General features: G+C 39.6%; 1 protein-coding gene across 3 annotated transcripts in view; it reads right to left on the bottom strand.

The window, feature by feature from the left end:
• SMAD2 (SMAD family member 2) overlaps positions 1–14398 on the bottom strand; it is a 101441-nt gene extending 87043 nt beyond the window's left edge. For 2 of the 3 annotated variants that reach the window (XM_043962681.1, XM_043962697.1), the window contains exon 1: positions 14170–14398. The gene's annotated coding sequence lies outside the window, so the exon portion shown is untranslated. Of the gene's footprint in view, positions 1–13629; positions 13926–14169 lie in introns of those variants that run through there. The other variant, XM_043962688.1, reaches the window with a different exon arrangement.
• Between the last annotated feature and the right edge of the window lie 2481 nt (positions 14399–16879).

Genomic DNA, 16879 nt, shown 5'->3' with positions numbered 1-16879 from the left:
TGATGACAATTTGTTTAACCTATAAAAGCCATTACTCTTTCTTTTTAAATATTACCTAATTATCTCAGGAACATGAAATAGTAACGTTTTTGCACAAAGAAAAGTGATGCAGAGAAAGTGAACTGGGGGAGATTGGGGGTGAGGACTTTGCATCCAGTACCTTTAATAAGGGTCTTTTTATCCAAAATAGACAGTATCTCAAAAGTCTTGTGCAGTTTTCAGCTTTAAAGCTTATACAGATATAGATAAATAAATATGTATAAATAAGGCAGATGGTTAACAAAAATATATAAATCTAAGGATCAAGTGGGCAGAGAATAGAAAGAAATCATTCTCAAAAAAAAAAACACAGAAAGAAACCTGCATACTGTGAACATGGATACTAGCCCAAAAGCTAGTAAAAGAAACATAAATCAAAACAACCCTAAGAGTTCACCTCACACAGAACTTGGCAAAAATAATAAAAAACAAAAACAGTCAATAACGGGAGCACTTTGGAAGAATCCCTTTCAATGAACAACTTTGTTTCCTATTTTTACCAAGAGGCTATTCATAATTAGCTCCTTCTCTTATTCTGTACCTCAAAACTCCTTGATATCACCTGCTATTCTCTTCTCCTTTGGTCTAGTAGCTGACAAAGAGGTGGCCATTCTCTTTGCACGAGGCCAATCACTCTACTTGTGCCTCTAATCCCAAATTCAAGGATCCCTTCTCTTTAACATCTCCCTATTTAATGCCTTCCTTCCTGCTGTACACAAATATACTAGGTTTTGACAAAATCCTTAAAAACCTTCAATCATTTCAACAACCCCCCAAAGTTACAATTCTACATCTCTCCCCCTTTCCCAGCCAAACTCTTAGAATAGAAATTTGCAATCATTGCATCCATTTCCTCTCCTCTGACTCCTCAACCATTACAATCTGGCTTCCAAATCTCTAAAAATGATCAATAATTTTAAAAACTGTTTTCTGCTATCTTTTGTTTTCACATCACCTAAGTTTTCCCCCTGAACTCTTCTCCCTCCCTCTCAGAGATCCATTCCTTATAACTAAAATTTGTTTTAAAGGGGAGGGGAGAAAAAAATTCAGCAAAACCTTTTATCACATTGGAAAAAAAAATGTCATATACAATGTTTCAAATCAGTGAAAACCAATCTCTGCAAAGGAGTGGGGGGGGGGGGAATTTTCTCCTAACTCTTCTTTGGGGCCAAGTTTGTACTTTAAATTTTGCAAAATTCAGTTGCAACTGTTTGTGGTGGTTGTTCTTTCCATTTACATTGTTGTAATTAGTGAGTAAAATCAAGTCTAAGAATTGTATTGGGGGCAGCTAGGTGGCACAGTGGATAAAGCACCAGCCCTGGATTCAGGAGGACCTGAGTTCAAATCTGGCCTCCGACACTTGACTAGATGTGTGATCCTGGGCAAGTCATTTAACCCTCACTGCCCCACCAAAAAAAAAAAAAAAAGTAACTGTGAATTGTACTGTCACTAATATTGGTGTTACTATATCTTTTGAAAACACATTCTGCCTTCAAATCAACCACAGTGGACAAAAATTGAAAAATAGCAAATAATTTGTCAACATCTGGCTCAGAGAGGGTATAGGATGTATAGTAACAGTAATGGTCAGGGCTCTGGAAGGCTGAGAATTGGCTGATTCAGTATTATCCAAACTGAAAAACGGTCCCAGTTATGCAAATCTCATTAGGAAATTTATGGTGTGATACTGTTAAATGGAGTAGGGTGTGTATGTTAGACACTTCACCAAGGTGAAGCAACATACAAAATGTGAGAGGAAAAGTGTTTCCTTGAAGTTAGTTTAGCGAGGTAAAGGTAATTTTGTTATATTGAGAAGCAATTACTAGTTTTGCTTTATAGAAAACTGTTCTACAAAAGTGTTTGTTTTTAAATGGTATAGAATGATATGTATATATGTATCCATATATATTCATTTTATAGCTCATTTTACCTTGCTTTACTATTATCAGATATGTAACAGGAAATTCTGAAATGAATTATTATATAACAATACTACCTCTAAGTTTGTACATTTTAAACATCTAAATAAAAGTAAAGTATCTGTTCTTTTACTGTCTTTTTTCCCACTTTGCATCAGTTTGTCTTTTCATGCTTCTCTATAATCATGCTTGCCATTTCTTATGACATAAAAATATTCCAGCACATTCATGTAATAAATTATTTAGCCATTCCCTAATCTGTTACCCTATTTTGCTTTTAGTGTATATGCAGCTTTTTTGTCAATGACTTGTCAGTATTTAGTGTGAAGTAGTCACAGTTAAATTCATATTGCTTTTTTCCATTGTGCTATCCTTACCATATTTAACATGTAGTTTTGAATAGTACAAATATGAATACATTTGACCATTCCTGGACTTAGCTCTATAGCTATCACTTGAATCTCTGGATCAAATAATAGAGATGTTTTAGTTATCACATAACTCCAAATGGCTTTCAGGAATGTTTGTACCAATCCAAAAATCTTTTTTGTCTACCTAAATCCAATAGCTTTTCCTCAAGCCTCATTTTTCTTTACCTCTCTGAATATTTTAACATCATTGATTTCCTGAATATTCTCTCCTCTTGGGTTTCCAGGGCAAATGCTTCTTCCGATTTTTCTCCTTTCTGACCATGGCTCTCTCTCTCAGACTCCTTTGCACTACTAGTTCCCTAGTCTCTCCTCTGCGCTCCAGGCCTGCGTCACTAACTGCCTCTTGAATATTCCTGTCCCTGAAAACATATCCCCAACAAAAATCATTTTCTTCTGTGAAACCCATCTTACCCTCAAAATTCTCTATTTCTATTGAGGGTACCACTATCTTCCCCCTTCCATAAGTAGGCAATCTCAGTGCCATCCTTAACTTTTTCCCTCTCCATCTCACAGCCAGTCAGTTACAAAGTCTTGTCAACTCTAATGCTACAATATCTCTCCCACATTCCTTCCCTTCTTTTCCCCCACACAGCAGTTATAAGCCCTCATTACCTTCTACCTGGATAATTTTAATTGCTTTTCCATTGGCCTCCTTATAGTATTTCTCCTCTCCAATTCATCTTCATAAAATTTCCAAACTATTCTTCCTGAAACACAAGTCTAACCATTCAGTCTCCTGCTCAAGAACCTTCATTGATCCCTTATTTCTTCAGGGATAACAAATGAATAAATTGTGCACTAAGCACAAGGGATACAAATAGGTAATTCAGACAGTCCCTATTCTCAAGGAACTCACATTTTAACAGGAAGGTTCAGGGAGAATGAAAAGGTTCAAGTACCCATAGGAAACAGTAGTAGCTAGATGTGATGTCACCAAGACTGCAACCTCTGTTGTTAAGGGAGGCTAAGGCAGATAGATTGCTTCAGTCAGCGGAAGGCCACCAAGTTGCTTAAAAGGGGGCAAAATGGCCCAGTAAAGTGAGTGATCACTGTAGTTTCAGCCTGGATAAGACCCAGCCTCTTCCCCAACACCCCCGCCCCCCCAAGAAAAAAGAAATGCAATAACAAGAGAGGTGGTAAAGTTAGATAATCTTGTAACTTTTCTGACCAGGATTTAGTTATTGAAGGAAAAGGCAAAGTACTCCTTCACTGTAGGCTTTATCTCCTAACAACTGTGAATTGGGCTAGAAGTACAGCAACCAGCCTCCACTATCTCACCACCCTCCTCCTTCCATCCCCAAAGCCCCAAACTTTATCATAACAGAGGGAAAATGGGAAGTGTCTGTAATGCTCCAAAGTTTCCTTTAACCAGAGAGGAATCATTAAGTCTAGTTTACAAAAAAAAATGGGATTTAATATGTAGGGCAAAGAAATAAAAACAATATACAAATATCCACATTATAGGAGATTATATAGAAAATGCAACACTTTTTTCTTTCTACTAAAGGCGACTATTTACTACATGATTCTTTCTAGAAATAGGTTCCACAATTTTTAGAATGATGTATAAAACTTGGATAGGGTTCAAAACAGATAAATATAGAAACTCTTCACTATGGTATTTAAAGCCCTTCACTAGAACTAGCTGCTACAGGTACAGAGTTCTCTCCCAGCCCTAGTCCACCAATAGGTAGCAGAAAAGCACTGCCTCAATGCCCAATTCCACCAAAGGATGCCCAGTGTCACCTAGATGCTGACTCCCAGGTCTGTTTCTATGCTGGAAATATCTCAAGAGTCCTACTCCATTCTTACCCTTAACTATCTTCTTGGTAGAGAACCAACTGCCCTGCCACTACCACCCCAGGTCTTCCATACATTCCCTACATATCCCCAACAAAAATCATATTATTCAATAATATTCCTTGCATAAGTACTACCTTGTTTTTCCATCTGCCACAAATATTAACTCTGCTATGTGTTTGTATTCAGTGCTTATAACGAGAGTTTACTAAATGCTCTTCCATTCTATCATTCCAACCTACCTTTTTTCAGGCTTATTTCAAATTATTCTCTTTTACATCCTTTATGTTGATTTGTTGTCTATGTGCCAACCAAACTGGCTGACTTGCTGTTTCCTGAACTCAGCACCACACCTGAACTCACTTCTGTTCTTTTGTCCAGGCTATTCCAAGGCCAAGAAATGTCTTTCTTCCTTACCTTTGCCTCTTGGAATCCCCAACTTCTCTGAAGGCTCAACTCAATTACCTTGCTCAACAAGAAGTTCTTCCTGATTACTCTGATTGTAAATGCTGTTATATACAGTATACAACTATCTGTTTAGACTCCCTCCAATAGAAAGGAAGCTCCTGGAAAGAAGGGACTATTTTTCATTTTGTCTCTGTAACCTCAGCTTCTAGTATAATGGCACTTAAATGCTTTAGAGGCAACTAGGAGGTGCAGTGGACAGTCTTCCTAGCAGTGTAACCTCGGCAGTGTTACCCTCTTTTTGCCTCAATTACCTCATCTGTAAAATGGAGACCATTAACAGGACCCAGGGTTTCGGTAAGAATCAAATGAGATAATAATTGTAAAAGCAATTAGTACAGTTCTAACACATAATAAACACTATATAAATGTTAGCTAGTATTATTACGGGATTGGATGGAGTGAACTGGAGGATCTTTATCTCTTCTAGCTCAAAATTCCCAAATTTAAAAGTAATATCCACATTTTCAGTACATATTAAACATATTAAAAATACATTCATGCCAACAATAAGCAGATTATCCTAGAAGTCCAAACACATGCAGAAATAAAAACTCTAATAATTTCTATGAGCGTATCCTCCAGGTTTTAAGAAGACAATTTCAAAATTTACAGACCAAAATTAAATGGTTTAATACTACTGAAAACTAAGAATAGATATAATAGAGGAGTAAAAGAACTGGGCTGGTACTTACTTCAACACTGTTCCAGGCCCCACTAGGCCTTTCCAATCAATCAGCAAATTCATAAACATTTAGTAGGAGCCAACTGTGAGTAGAACACTGTGCTACTTTCAGGGGGAAATACAAAGCTTCTAGCTTGCTGTTGCAAAAAATATTAGCTGTATTTGTAGTTGATAATCTCTAAGTCAGTAGAAAGCATTAGATAAGCAGATTTATCAATTCTTACTCTAGGCTTTTCACTAAGGGGTGGGGAGGTAAGAGTGGGAGGGGAAGGGTGGAGAATATCAACTGGAAACCAAAGTTGGACTCATGCAAAACCACAGGCAATTTTTTTAGTAAAACAAAAATAAATACAAAAGCTTTGGTCAAAAAAAAAGTCATGACTTGTTAGAATCTTATCTTAGTTTCTTTTTAGACTAATTTTAAAGTATTAATTCAGTGATACATTTTTTTCCCTAGTCAGAGTTGTCTTTCTATCACTGATATTTGCAGTGTCAAATGCTTCAGAGACAACAGGACATATGGGCAAGAATATGAATTTAAAGTCAGGAAAACTGGATTTAAACTGAGGCTCTACTAACTACTGTCTCTATTGACCCTGGACAAATGCCTTAATGTTTCAGAGACTATTTCCTCACCTGTAAAATGGAAAGAACACTGGCAAAGCCTAAATCTTACAAGGTTCTTGTGAAAATGCACTTTGCAAAGCTTAAATGAGAATTATTATTAACATCTACTATTGCCCCAAAATTACGAGGATGATAAAAGGAATTCTATCAATAGTCCATATAAACCCAGCACCAATCTGCATAAATAATCTCGGCTTTAACACTTTAGAATCATAAGATTTTAGACAAGGAAAGGACCCAAGAGTTTACTAGTTCTATGACAAGGAGCAAGTCACCACTTCCAAGTCTCCTTTTTCCTTTTCTGTACAATGGACACACTACTACTTGCATGACCTACTCAACACTACTGAAAGCACTTTGTAAATTGTAAAGCACTAGAAAATGTGGTGTTATTAATAAAGCAATCAATACTCCATATGGCATATAAGTTTCTGTTTTTAACTACTAAACTCCCACATCTCAACCATTTCTTCTCCCAAATCTCTCTAGCAACTGGGTATAGAAAGCCCTCTTCAAATTCTCTTCAAGTACGCCCAGGTTAAGGGCCTCAGGAACACAGAACTTTCTTTCATATTTGACTAAGTAGTTTAAAAGGCAACTTAGGAGGGCAGCTAGGTGGCGAAGTGGATAAAGCACTGGCCCTGGATTCAGGAGGACCTCAGTTCAAATAGTCTCAGACACTTGACACATACTAGCTATGTGACCTTGGGCAAGTCACTTAACCCTCATTGCCTCGCCAAAAAAAAAGGCAACTTAGGTGCCAAGCTTGGAGTAAGGAAGATTCATAATATGACCTCAGACACTAAACTACCTGTGTGACCCTAGGAAAGTCACATAACCTTGTTTGCCTAGGTTTCCTCATCTGTAAAATGAGAAATGGCAAACCAGTCCAGTATCTTTGCTAAGATGGGCCTAAATGGGGTCATCATGAGTCAGACAAAACTAAAAAACAATTGAACAAGTAATTTAAAGGAATCCTTCGGAGTACAAGGACCCCTTTTAAAACATCAAATAATTTGACAGATCCCAAAATTATATTAGATGTACTATTAGGATACCTTGAATGAAAAAAAAAACAAAGTATGCCAACAAGAAAACAAATGAATTCATTAAAACTTTTAAACCAATTTGTAATTTATTACTCCCATAAAAGATCATTTACAAATATCTAAAAAATAGTAATATGCATGTGGAAGATATCCAGTCTTCATAAGGTATGGGTGCGTATTTATGTACTCAAAGACCACTTGCAAAAACTCTGTTTCCATATACTGGGAGCATCTGGTTTAGAAGAAACTGTGATAAGAGAAAGGATGAGATGGAGATGCGGGCTAGACAGCATTGGATAAACAGAACATTCACCACATTATATATGTCACCCCTTGTTCAAAAATCTTTAATGGCTCCTCAGCTGTCGACTGAATCTTAACTCCTTAGCTTGACTCTCCACAACAAAGTTTCAATCTATTTTTCCAACATTATCAAATACTATCTCCCCTTCTATACTCTAGGCTCCGGTGAAACTAGATTACCCACCATTTCCAGAATTTCTCCAATCCTTTCCCACTAGTATACCTCGGCTGACATTATCTGGATTACTGTCTTCACCCACTGAGATCCTCCCAGATCTTTCACTTTCTGCATTCTAGCTAAAAGCACTTTGTACCTCATCTATGCAGATTCTCTTTTCTAATTTGTATTAAAGTTTTGTAGTTGTCTTTACAACTAAAATCTAAGTTCCTTTAGAACAAGTTACCATCTTATAATAAAAGGATTTTCCTGTTGTATAATCAGCACAGTGACTTCTCTGAAGTAAATGCTTAATGAACTTTTTAAAAAATTATCTAGTGGATAAAAAGATGTAGGAAGAATTCAAAGGAAAGGAATGATTCCCTGTCCATGCAAGTTCAGGTCTGGACTTGTTAGGTATATACTTCTACTTCTCCCAAGGTCTGACTGTATAAGCCAATTTCATCATACATACACAAGAATTTTTTTTTAAATATGAAAGGATTCTAACTCATAAAGGCTGTATGATATAGGTCAACTGCATTTTTCTCTGTGGGACTAGACTAAGTTCTTGGTGTTATCATGGCAAATTGCAAGGCAGGATAACAAACTTTATTATTTATGGCAACAATGGGCATGCAGAAGTGCCTAGCACAAGAGTAGAAAGTACCTACTAGTGATTACAAATAATAAATACAGCAAAACTTTAGCTGTCCAGAACTCTTAGATAATAAGCTATTGTAGAGAACAGCATTTTCTAGAAGGCTGGGGTTTAAGACCCAAGGCTTAACTTATCTGTTTGGAATGGAAATATTATTCAAGTATATTATATTGTTCCCAGACCTTATATTCTTTAAAATAAGTACCCTATATTAGCCCTTTTTTTGATGACCTTGCCATCATCATAAACATTAATTAAGCCAAACTATACTACAATGATACTCTGAGAGCCTGAACTATATTAAATGAATGCTTCAGTTTTGTCTGCCAAGTCCATTTTTTGGTCTCCTCCTTTTCACACAGAATATGAACTGTCATTTTTTATTAATCCCTATGTTTAGCAATCCTCAATTTCAATGCTTCATATGTTCAGAGCAAGAAGGTCATCTATTCCAACCCCTTGTTCTACAGATGATGAAAATGAAGCCCAGAGAAGTTAAGTGGTTGGCCCAGCCAGGATATGAACCCTGGTCCCATCCCCAAACCCAGCCCTCTCGTGTCTCACCACAATCTGCCAGCTTCTAATTTGGAAACCAGGCAACAAAGCTTTTTAGAACTGTGTATAAAGAAAGAAAACTAACTCTAGGTCATGGCTTGAGGGATGTCTCTTAAGTACATTAAGGTTAATGCATGGACTTTGTCACCTCCTTTTTATTGGTTTAAAGTCCTTCTGCTTACTTATAGAGATGTTCTAGGTGGGGATAGAGTGATAGTAGCTGTGTTGAAACCAAGTGAAGTGTAATTGTATTTGATTTGAAAGGGACACACAACTGAAATGTATAATTAATCCAAAAATCTAATTTTATACAAAAGGTTTGTGCGTTGTTTTTTTTTTTTAATTTAGTTTCCGAACCTTTCACCAGAACTCTTGTACAAACTATCTCAAATTTTATTACCTTTCCCCTCCTTAGACAACCTTCTATGAAAGGACTTGTGGGCAGGAATTATCAAATTTGGCTGTAAGAACATTTCTCTGTTTTGAAACAAGTGGATTTCTGAAAGGTGGGCTGTAAAAAATTTAGGCCTATCATATTGTTTTCCAAGTAACTTCCCTTATAAAACTGGAGAAGTATTCCCCCAGAAAACACAATAATGATTCTAACTAATACTGTGAGAAAATATGCACACCTGATACAAACATCTCCTGTTTGGTGATGAACTCAGTAACAGACAAATACCAGGGCAATGAATTTGGTATAGATTTTTGTTATATTTTTGTTAGACATTTGCAGGTGGGCAGAATTCCTTTAATGTAATCTTCAGCAAATATAATTAATTTTCTGCTTTTCTAATTCCATTGTGGCAAAAATATAAATGGTATTAAGTGTGTTTTTCTTAAGGCAGCTTTCAAGGGTTTAAATAAATTGTTACATCTCAGTCTTAACCTTTTTCTCACAAAAAAATTAAGAGAACCCTCTGACTCTGGTTCTCATCAGCACTAAACCCAAAGAACTTGAGAGGAACAAGCAAAGTCTCTCTACATTCTAACCAAAATGCTCTAGTAGTATGGATCAATCCCATCTGCCAGATTGTTATACAGCCAAAATCAAAATTCAACTCACTCCCACTGAAAAAGAACAAAGAAACCTTTTGGAAGTAAATGGCAAAATTGAAAGTATTTATACGATTTTAAAATGTACTAATAGCTCAGTAGATTATTCAAAGCTAAACTGAATCCCTTTTCAGCTATTTTGCCCCTCTCAAGGAAAAACGACTTTAACAAGATGATTTTTACATTCAGTTTCAGCATTTAAAATCCTTGAAACTTACATATTTACATCACAAAAATGAAAAAAAATCTCATCTTTACTCTTTGGTCATGTTAAAGATTTGTGCTGGACTGTTTGGAAAGCAGGAAGCCACTCCTATCGCTCCACTTATAGTTTAAAGCATAAGCAGGGCTTCTGTCAAATTATTAATAAAACAAAGATATTCAATGTAGTTTTTTCTTTAAAAAAGAGCTTGTTTCATGAAAGTCAGCAATTGCACATAAGTCTAAATCCCCCATATTCCTCCATTAGTCTGGGTAACAACTAAAAACAAGGTTATTAAATCCAATCAACAACCTACACCTACTATATGCAAGGCACTATGACAGATACTGAAGATAATGTATAAAAAAGATTGAATTTCATCTAATAAGTAATATTTATAAATATCATGTTTAGGTAAACAGGCCACTTAACAATTAGTAAATATATGTTTATTTTATATGTGTATGTATATATTTATTCATTCTGGAAAGGGGGGGTAGAGTGGTTACATGTCACCCCTGATAGAAGTCAGCTTCTTGAGAAAGGGATTAATTTCATTTTTTTGTATCTGTTTCCCCATCATCATCTAGCATAGTGTCTGGAGCATAGTGGGAGCTTATTGGCTGATAAATTTGGGGGAAGCTGGGTTCTGGAGTTAAAGGACATGGGTTTAAATCCCAGCTTTGCCATTTAAACATCTCTCGGTCTCAGTTTCTTTATTAATAAAATGAAAGGATTCCAGTCCTAAATCTTATGAATCTTTAAATCACTCAAATTGAATACAATGTGCTTTAAGAACAAGTGAACACACTCACTCTAAAGGAAGGAGGGAGGTGAACTTGAAAAAGGGAGTAGAATGAAAAGAGGAATGTAGAACACTCCAGCGTCCGCAAAAGAATACAGGAAAAAGGTGAATGAGAAAACTGGTAAAGTAGTTTGGAGCCAGTTTATAGAGGTCTTCCAATGTCAGGATCACGAATTTTATACTTTATTGAGTAGACAATGAAAATCCACTGAAGGTTTTTGAGCAGAAAACACCAAAATCAGAGTAGGACACTGGGAAAATTACTGGGAAAGATAGATTACAAACAGACTGAAGGCAGGAAGACTAGTGAAGAGATTGTAAGAAAAGTCTCTAGTTAATGGGACCTCGAAGTAGAGGTGCTGCTTGCAGTACAAAGGAAACAGTTTATAGAGGATAGATGTAAGAGACACCATGCCAAGATAGAATCAACAGACTTAGCAACCAATGGGATGTGATTATACTGAGAAAAATGGGTGACTGAAATTAAAAGCCTACATTATTAAGAAGATGGTTGGTGCCATCTACAGAAATACAGAAGTTGAGAAGCAGGAGGAAGTTCAATTATGGAAATGTTAGGCTTGAGGAGCTGGCAGGATATTAGCAGGCAGGGGGAAAATGGGGTTTCCTACATCACTTTATAAAAAAAAATGGAAATCTATGCTAAAATATGATAAACTAAAAAAGGGCTCCTTAAATATCCTCATTTTTAAAATACACAAGAAGTATGATTCATATTCAGAATGTTTCCCTTACTCTTCCTTCTCTCTTGACTTGTAGTTATCAATCACCTTATTCAGATGAAAAAACTAAGAAAATTTCATAAACCCAGATTTTTTAATTTCCCAACCCCACCGCAGAAAGTTCCACAAAACTTCCAGAGTAAAGGAGAGAACGACTACTTGGTGCAATGAAAAGGGATCTGAGTTAGAATACTAAGTGCCATGGGCAGCTAGGTGGCACAGTGGATAAAGCACCAGCCCTGGATTCAGGAATACCTGAGTTCAAATCCGGCCTCAGACACCTGACACTTACTAGCTGTGTGACCCTGGGCAAGTCACTTAACCCCCACTGCCCCGCAAAACAAAACAAAACAAAAAAAACCCCAAAAACCTAAGTGCCACTTAGTACTCCTGCAATCAAATAACAAGTTTCCAGGCCTCAGTTTCCTCATCAATGAAAGTGTTGGACCCAATTACCTCTAACTAAGACTGGTCTCTTCCTGGCCTAAACTGAGGACTGCCTTTTACACTTTTTTTTTTTAGACAGACTGTGGGGGAAAGAACAAAAAATGAAGTTGGTAAACCTATTTACTCTTAATAGGCTTAAGTAACTAAAACCCTCCTCTCCTCTTTTCTATCTGAAATCAGAGGGAGGGGAGAGACACTGAATTACTTCCAGGCCAAGTTTGTTGTTAAATTGAGATTCTTGAAATTAAAATAAAATTGGCACTGCACTTTTTTTTAAAGTCAAGGTTCAGGGGTAAATCTGAGTAGCAATTATCTTTTCGACTAATTTTTAAAAGATCTGCTTTTTAAAATACATAAAAGATTTTAACATATGCAGTATTTGGCACCTACATACATGTTGCATGTGTATGTATGTATACGTATACACACACATATACCACACACACACATACACTGGATACAGAACTTGAGACAAGGGAGGGAAAACAGACTGACTTTTTTTTTTAGTGAGGCAATTGGGGTTAAGTGACTTGCCCAGGGTCACAAAGCTAGTAAGTGTAAAGTGTCTAAGGCCGGATTTGAACTCCGGTACTCCTGAATCCAGGGCCGGTGCTCTATCCACTGCACCACCTAGCTGCCCCGAGATTGACTTTTGAAGTCAGACGGTCTGAGGTTCAAATCCCATTTCTGGTGCCTACTACCACCTCTTCGACCTTGGATAAGTCACTTAAGCTCTCTGGGACTCAGTTTCCTTGTTTATAAAATGAGGGGGTTGAATTGCACGGGCCTCTTAGGTTCTTTTCGGGTCGTCCTAAATCTATGCGTGCCATAATTCGTAAAACAATTTCATTTTCTTCTAGACAAAACCCAGACACTGATCTTTTTAAGATAGTGAGGAGAAAGGGGAGACATGAGCAGCAACAAAACCAGTTAATTGGTTCCCTTTGTTTGGGACCAATAGAATAACTACTAAATCAAAGATTTAAAGGTACATACAGGGCTTAATAAACTACCCTGTTCACCAGAAGAGATTACGATTAAAGTGGCAAATTAGAGAATCATACTGTAAGCTTCCCAAATCAGCATGCTTTTTGTACAGTAACTTTCAAAAATAGTAACTTTAAAAAGTGCACCCTAAGATATCATTTCTACGGTAAATATATGCGTAGGGCTAACAAAGATTAGCTAGAAAGGGAACAAAAAAATTCCAAGTAAAACATCACACAACCAGTTTTACAACAGATAATGAAATAAAGGAAACTAAAACGCAGTCCTTGCCACCACCACCACCACCACACTATTACTACAGCTACTACAACGACAACTACTACTACAACTAGAACACCCCCTCCCCCCCCCACCCCTTCCCCAGCTTTAAAATGGTCTAGCTGTGTTACGGATAAAGCGGCACAAGGGGCAGAAATGGGCCCCAGCCCCGCCGGTGCAATCGTCCCAAGCTGCAGAAGATGCATTTGGCCCCTTCCCTTCCCATCGCGCTTTAATCACTAGTTTCTGCCTGCCCTGGCCGCTTCCCGGTATCAATCACACTCCACACAAGAACCCCCCACCCCCCATTCACCCCCGGTACAGGACCCGAGAACAGACTAAAGCAAAACACAAACACATCTCTGAGCTCCCCCCGAAAAAATTATCGGAGGTGGGGGTTGGGGAAATGGGGGGGGGGTTACCTCATCAGAGGCGGCGGCCCCTCCTAGGCAGGATCGTGGGGGGGAGGGGGGTCTCGGACCTTTTGTTCCTTCCTCTTCGGAATGGGATGAAGGGGTCTGAGGAAGAAGGGAGGGAGGGAGGGGAGGGGGAGGGGGGAGTGGAAATGGTCGATTTAAGGCGGAACTGAAAACACTCTCCCCCTCCGCCCCTCCCCCAAAGGAGGGAGAGTCCCGAGGCAAGGAGGAGCCGGACAGGCGGGCAGCAGGGGGCTGTGGGAAACGCAGGTTGGGGAGGGGTCGCGGAGAGAGGGGGAAGAAGAGCCGCCGCCCGGTCCGCCCACACCGGAGGGGAGGGGAAAATAGGGGAGGGCGTGGGGACTTGCGTGTCCCGCCGCTCGCCCCTCCTCCCCTCCCTCACGCGCGAGCCCGCAGACACACACACACACACACACACACACACACACGCACACGCACACACACGCACACGCATACACACATATATGCACACACACACACCGGCCCGCGAGGTCTCCCTGCCCCCACCACCTCCATGCCACCTACCGCTGCCGCGCAGCGAACCAACCTCCCGGCTGCTCGCTCGCTCGCTCGCTCGGCTCTCGCTGGCTTTGCTACCTAGCTGCCGGGGCTGCCGCTGCTCCTCCGCCGCCGCGGCTGTGCGGGTAAAACCCGCCTCCTACCCCGGGCCCCGGGCCCCGGCGATTCGTCGGTACAGCTTCGGGGCTGGCACCCTGCCGCCTGCTGATTGGCGCCCCCGCCCGCCCGTTAGGGCGTGAGGAACGCGCCGGCCGTGAGGAGCGCTCCGCGCGCTCAGGAGATACGGTGGGGGGGGGGGGGGGGCGGGGAGCGGGGGAAGGGAGCCCAAGTGCGCAAGGAAGAGAGAGTTGCGGACTAACACCTTCTTCGCTTTTTCCTCTTCGCCACTCCTTCCTAACCCACCCGACCCGATCGACAGCTACCTCCACGAATCAGAGATTGTCGAGGTCGGGGTGTGCGCGGCGCGTCGGGTTCCCTGAATCGGACGGGAAACGTCGCTCCCCGATGGGTCCCGCCTCCCCCGTAGAACGTGAGGTGGTGTGGGGGAGGGGTCAGAAAGGCAGCGGTTTCGGTTGATTCTTCTCGCCCGCTTTTACGGGAGATTCACTGGGGGAGGGGGGTAGGAAGGAGGGAAGGACAGGATCTATCTAAACATACAGTAACCTGCCGCGTAGGGAAAATAATCCCAGCAAAAGTATTACCCATGTTTCTAAACCCCACCCAGTGTGCCTCAGCTCCGCTGGCTTTCCGCCCCTTCCCCAGGTCATCATCGCCTTCACATTCACTATGTGGCCACAGGGTGGGGCTCCTTTAGGGACTATTCCTCTCCCTTCCAACGGGCATTTAACCCACCCTCAGAGGAGGGAAGACTAGGAGGGCAAAGGGATGTGGAGAGCACCCAGCTCCATCATCCTCTGAGACAAATGGGACCGAGAAAAGAAAGGGGCGTGGTGAAAACTGGGAGGGTCTTGTATGTAAATAAGGAGGCGGGGATAAAATAACCTCCAAGAGCAAATTAGGTTGGCCTAGAGGGGCGGAGCTCAATCCTAATGCGGGGGCGGGGAGGGGTTCGGGTCTCCTGTCAACTGTACAGGTCAGTGTACAATCATCATTGGTTCATTGCATTTATGATGGAAGGTGCCTCAGAGTTCAGATCCCATCCTCTCGTTTTTTACAGGAGGAAACTGAGGCCCAGAGAGGGGAAGGGTCTTGTTCAGTTTCAAGCAGGGAGTAAATTAGAGTTGGTATTAGAACAGGGATCTTCTGGCACCATTCTACTACACTGCCCTCTACGACTACACTGCCTTCGTTCTTTGAAAAGTAATCTCTTTTATTTAAAAAAGAAAAGAAAAGAAAAGAAAAGTAATCTCTTATCCTCCCCTTCCCCGTCCTTTCCCCGCTCCCTCCTTCCCTTCCTCTTCCTCCTCAGCTCGTTCATCAGGCAGTATTTGACCAACTTGGCTAGTATTATATCATAAAAATCTTAGTACGCTATGGATCTTTGCCGGAAGTTTTGTTTTCACTTGTTTTGATTACCCTAAATTATTCCCAATGTCCAATGCATGATGTGGTACTGCAAAATCTGCCCTAGGGAAATGTAAGGAGGCTTTCGGGTGGTGGCCCTCCAAGGGCTCTCTGAAGCCCTAGCCAATCACAATCTGCCATTTCCATTTAGGAAGTACCTAAATCCCTAGAGAAGAGAATATACAACAGTCACATCAAATCAACTTTTTATTGAGGACCATTCCTTTCTAGAGTTTGTGACAGAGATGGAGAAGAACTCTGGGCATAGTCTGAAATACAAGCTAGATTGGGAGAAAGGTTTTTACAAGTTCAGATAAAAGATAGCTGGGTCCTCAGATAAAAGTCGAATTTCTCAAATATATAAAGAACTTTGTCAAATTTATAAGAATATGAGTCATACCCCAATTGACAAAGGGTCAAGGAATATGAGACAGCTTTTCAATGAAATCAAAAGTATAATAATATGAAAAATGCTCTAAATCATTGTTAATTAGAAAAATGCAAATTAAAACAACTTGGAGATATCATCTTACACCTATCACATTGGCTGAAATGATAGATGCCCTTTAACTGGGGAATGGCTAAACAGGCTATGGTATGTGATTGTGGTGGAATACTACTATGATATAAGAAATGATAAACTGGCTGGTTTAGAAAAGCATAGACTTAGAGATATGAAGGAGGAAGAACCCTCTGATGCTGGATCTCATCAGCACTAAGCCCAAAGAACTTGAGAGGAACATGTAAAGTCTCTCTACATTCTAACCAAAAGGATCCACCTCCAGAGAAAGAAATGACAAATAAGCATAGTATGATCTTAGATATATGTATATTGTGTATGTCTGTACATATATGTGTATGTTTATAGATATGTATGTATGTGTGCATATATATATATTTATGTTTAAGTGTAGCCTGGGGGGAGAAAAAAATTAAAAGTGCACTGCAGAAAACAAAAGAAAACCTAAAAGGAAGCACAGAAAAGCTGGGTAGCTTTGAAAACAATGCATAGTGTTGATCACATAGGTTTTCTTGAAATGGAAATTTATTGTTTTATATTGATTCTTATGCTCTTATGCTTACATGGAATTTTTTTCTTTTCTTGTTTTGTATTTAAGTTTAAAATTAATTTAAAAAATTTAAAGATCGGTAGAATCATGTGGACTAAAATATGGAATTAAGGCCAGATAAC

Source organism: Dromiciops gliroides, chromosome 1 (genome assembly GCF_019393635.1).
Source record: "Dromiciops gliroides isolate mDroGli1 chromosome 1, mDroGli1.pri, whole genome shotgun sequence".
NCBI classification, from domain to species: domain Eukaryota; kingdom Metazoa; phylum Chordata; class Mammalia; order Microbiotheria; family Microbiotheriidae; genus Dromiciops; species Dromiciops gliroides.
The sequence above is the reverse complement of the archived record's forward strand: the minus strand, read 5'-3'. Positions and strand labels throughout refer to the sequence as shown.